General features: G+C 43.6%; 2 non-coding genes across 2 annotated transcripts; both read right to left on the minus strand.

Annotated features, from left to right (window-relative positions):
* Nucleotides 1-570: 570 nt before the first annotated feature.
* Nucleotides 571-733, minus strand: LOC135036931 (U1 spliceosomal RNA). The gene has a single exon (XR_010231553.1). It is a non-coding gene; the product is annotated as a U1 spliceosomal RNA (small nuclear RNA).
* Nucleotides 734-885: 152 nt separating this feature from the next.
* On the minus strand, nucleotides 886-1,049 carry LOC135037003 (U1 spliceosomal RNA). Its single transcript, XR_010231619.1, has one exon. It is a non-coding gene; the product is annotated as a U1 spliceosomal RNA (small nuclear RNA).
* Nucleotides 1,050-4,884: the final 3,835 nt, after the last annotated feature.

Consider the following 4,884-nt stretch of genomic DNA (forward strand, 5'->3'; position numbering starts at 1 on the left):
CTGCAGGGAGAACACATATTTTCAGATGAACATGGGGTGGCAGAAGGCTGCCTAATACTGAAGCACCCCCAAACAACAAACCAAATGCAACAACTAGTGCAAGCATTCCTGGGGGATGGCCTGCAGCAGATGGATTTGAATATGGTGATGTCATCCAAGCAGTGGGTCAAAGTTGGCTTCAACCCTCGTCTGCATATGAAAAGAGAAAAGGAGCGTGCAGGGCATGGAGGCCTTTTGTGGTGCTTGGATGACCCCTAGTTCGCATTAAGCACCCCCACCCTCCTTCGGTGTGGGGCTCATGTTGGCCATTCCCCAGCCCCTGAAGCATTCAAGCTGATTTCTTGCAGCAGCTGGGCACTGTAACAGCTCCAGAGCTGCTCTGTAAAGCAAGTAAAAGGGTGTGGGCCCTGCAGCACTACCCGTAGTTTGCATTGTGCATTGGGAGGCATAAAGTAAGCAGACGGGAGGAGAAGTCAGGATAGTGCACAAGGGTATAGAAGGGAGGGGCTCAAGAAAAAAGAAGTAGAACCAGACAGCAAACTAGGCTGGAGAGAGACCTGAGACAAAGAGATCTGAATTACATGAGAGCCGACCAGGGAAAACTCAAATTATGCAGTCAAGTTTCCCACATTTGGGGAAATCGCAGGGGCAGCACACCCAGAGTGCAATGGGTGAGCCTTGCCCTGGGAGAAGCAACTTCATGATCATAGTATCTCACCTGGCAACTAAGTAGGAGTTGGGCTAGAGCTGGGGAGGGTCGCTGCTCGGGCACCCCCCTGTCAAGTGAAGGAGATCCAACTGAGGCAGCACAAGGGAACTCTCGAAAGAAGAACAAGGCTAGAGGAAGATCTGAGACAAAGAAATCTGACTTTTACCAGAGCTGACCAGAGGAAAGCACAAACACAGTCCCCCACTACCACAAATAATGCAGTCGAGTTTCCCACATTTGGGGAAATCACAGGGGTCAGCATACCCAGAATGCAATGAATGAACCTAACCCTGGGAGAACAATCTTCATGACCATGGTATCTCCTATGCAAAATAAGTATGATTTGGGATAGGGCTGGGGAGGGCCGTTGCTCAGGCACATCTCTGTCAAGTAAGTTGCATTTGATTTGTTGTTTGGGGGTGCTTCAGTATTAGGCAGCCTTCTGCCCTACCATGTTCATCTGAAAATATGTGTTCTCCCTGCAGTTGTTGTCCCCAGATGAGAGTTCCCTTGTGCTGCCTCAGTTGAATCTCCTTTTGGAGAAGACCTCAATAAGATTGTAGCTGATCTGGCTACTGCTAAAACAGCTTGCCTACCTAGTATGACTCCTACCACGCAGAAGGCTAAAAGTACTTTTCTTGGCCCTTTCATCCTCCAGGTAAAGCGTACCCAAGGTCAGGCATACCCAAAGCAAGCTCATGTTTCCAGACCTGCCAAGCCCAGACTGAAGCAATCCTGGGCTGCCCATCAGCCTGCTTCCAAAACGGACAAGCCTGCCGCATGACGGTGCAGGCCTCCCTCTGGGGGATCCCAGGGTGGGGGGCCCGACTTCTAGGTTTGGCAAAGAAAGGTATAATTCTAAGCTAGAGAATTCTGTTTGGAGCTCACCTTGTACTTTGTGAAGAAATAATCAGCATTGTGGCTGAGCAGATACATGTAGTGTGTGGCTGCAAACTGCATGGATCTGCTGCGTTGTAATGCTGATTCTTTTTTTTTGCAAAGTACCAATAGCTTCATATAATGTTCACAATTTTTATGCAGGATCAAATAGCTCAATAGGTAGGGTGTTTGATTAGAATTCAACAGGTTATAGGTTTGAATCCTGGGTATGGTAGTTTGAGATGTGTTATTTAATAAAGTATGTTGTTCTGACTGCCGGCATCCTATCACCTGGGATATCATACTAAATAAATGGAGTTGATCAAATTTTTTTTTTTTAACTAGGGACAATTTCCAGATACTTCTCTTTATAACTGAGATTGCCCCCTGGAACTTCACATCAGTTGACAACTATGCATGAGTGGGCAGTGCTTGCCCTGGATCTGTCCACCCATTTATGTGCCGCCATAAAATAAAGCATGACTAACAGTTATCCTGGGCGTACACTACACAATTATCTGTCAGGCTATCTATCCAGTCTGGATGGATGGAATGAAAATCTGGTAATGTATAGGAGCAAATGTCAATTAACCATTTGCTCCCAAACACTAGAAAAGTGGTCAAAAATGGTCATTACACAAATTGGTTAAACCCAAAATTTAACCAATTTGTTTAGGGGACCATTTTTGTCCATTTTTTAGTGTTTGAGAGTAAATCGTTGATGGTCATTTGCTCACATAGATAACCGGATTTCTATTCCAACCAGCCAGTGTTGGAGAGATGGTCTGCCAGATTACATAATGCATACCAGAGCCATAACTAGACTTTTTGGTGCCCTGTGACAGAGAATTATATGCCCTCCCCCCCATTTTTGCAATATGGACAAAAGGCGCATGCCTTGTGGGGAAGGGGCATAACAAGATTGATCTCAGAGAAAGCACATGAGATATGAAGATATATCTAGTATACTTGACACTCAATGGTTTGTGGTATTGCAGGGGTGCCCTCCTTAAATGCATATACAGTCACACATGGCATGTTTGTGTAAATGGCATATCAGCAGTCAGCACTAACTGGTGACATGCCATTTGTACAAGTAAGCCATGTGTGACTAATATATAAACATACTTTATTAAATAACACCTCAAACTATCATACCCAGGATTCAAACCTATAACCTGTTAAATTCTAATCAAACACCCTACCCATTGAGCTACTTGATCCTGCATCTATTCTAACCTCCAAAAACAGATTCAGTTGCATTTTCCAGCGTGTTTTGTTTGCGCCTTTGCAAATGTCTTACATCGACAAACTTATTTAGTACTATTTTGCAAATAGGGTTACATTGTCGCAACATTGTGTTCCCTAATTGCTTGATTTTTTAAATGCAAAAATTGATAAAGACACCTGATAATTGCTCTGTGGAGTCTTCTTTTGTGTCTACTTCTTATCTACATTTAATTCCCTACCTATAATCAAGGCATTTTTAAATGCTGGGTGCTGCCAGGACGTGAGGCCTACCTAGACTTTAGATCTGAATTTGAATGTACTTGTGAACTAACTTAATTTCCTACTTCTAAACTCATTCCTAAATTCACTACTTACATTAATCCTGTAGTTGGGCATTTTGAGCCTTCAATTGTGGGCATTGTTTTGTGTCCAGACCAGCAGCTGGTGGTGTGCATTTGCTGGAAAGGCATCGAAGACCTCCGATATGCTGCATCTCCTGATGTGTGTCTGCCTCAAGTGGCAGTCAGCAAATGCATGCTAGACACCCCATTCCAAGCTGATTGTGACATCACGGAACATGCATCATAGAACAGGCATGCTAGAACATGGGTCTTCAACCTGCGACCCTCCAGCTGCTGTGGAACTACATATCCCAGCATGCCCTGCCTCAGTTTTAGCATACCTTAATAGCAAAACTGTGGCAGGGCATGCTGGGATGTGTAGTTTCACAGCAGCTGGAGGGCCACAGGATGAAGACCCATGTGCTAGAACCAAACCGCAGGTACATTGAATGCTAGCAAGCTGAACGTTTAAATCCTTTTTGTTCCGCAGCATTCCAATGTGGAAGATTCCATGGAACCAGAGATTATTCCATTGAGAAGGACATGCTGCCTGGATGACTGCACTGTGCAAATTAAATCACGGAGCCAGTTGGCTTGTGGGTGGCTCTGGTTACTGGGTGGTTAGATGGGCGGTGTGTCGGAGGTGGAGCACATGAAAATGAATGTGTATCATCCAGCTAGTGAGAGAGAAAACTCATGCAGGAGTGTGCCTGCTTGTCAGTGAGTTATGCACCTTGCCAGACGTCAAATCTACATGGAGCAACTGGAGGGGACAAGAGCAGGTTTGGAAAATATAGACAGAAGAGCATATATGCTGGCGCATTCTCCATGATTGTGTCAGCTTATGTTTTGGTGCACTGCACTTTCCTCCACTAAGTTTTAGCCATTTTGTTTAAACGCAAGTGTAGTTGCTTCTCGCTCTTTTGGCTGTGATATTGTATTGTGGTTGAAGAGTCTGCTGGAGGGATTGTTTTCTTCATTGGCGAGAGACTGAAGATATTCCAGGATGGAAGGCTTGGGAACACTATCCGTTTTTCAGTTGTGGAAGAGTTGAAAGACCGGATTGGACTACATTCTATAGTAAAGGGTATCTTTGTATTTATTAATCCTCCCTTTATATGTGTCTGTCTTTCAATAAAGCTTTGGGCTTGTGATTCCGTCACCCTCTTACACTCCACACCCATAGCCTTATTAACTATTGTATTGTTTAAATGTATAGTGCAGTTCATGATTTATAGTGTAGGCTGACCTGTGCTGTAGTTCTTGAACTGTAATATACCGACAGCATTTGTATTGTGTTTTGGCTGTGCTGCAACACAGTACTTATGTGTGTAATGTTTATGTATGTTTTTTTGCTTCTTTATGTCAATAAAGACTGCTTTTTCAATCCAATATCTGAAAACAATCAATGTTTATCTTTGATGGCAATAGAAGTGGTATGATATTTGCTGCTTTTGAAAGGCAATATCTGATATGTCCCCTATCTGGGAACCATATATTAAATGGCTTTTCAGAAAAGGGAGATGGGAGAAGAGCTTTCAGTACTTGTAGGACCGATGCACATTTCCTATTCTAGCCTCCAAAAACAGATTCAGTAGCATTTTCCAGCGTGTTTTGGATGCGCCTTTGCAAATGTCTTACATCGACAAACTTATTTAGTACTATTTTGCAAATAGGGTTACATTGTTGCAACATTGTGTTCCCTAATTGCTTGATTTTTTAAAT

Source organism: Pseudophryne corroboree, unplaced genomic scaffold (genome assembly GCF_028390025.1).
Source record: "Pseudophryne corroboree isolate aPseCor3 unplaced genomic scaffold, aPseCor3.hap2 scaffold_663, whole genome shotgun sequence".
In the NCBI taxonomy this organism is placed as follows: domain Eukaryota; kingdom Metazoa; phylum Chordata; class Amphibia; order Anura; family Myobatrachidae; genus Pseudophryne; species Pseudophryne corroboree.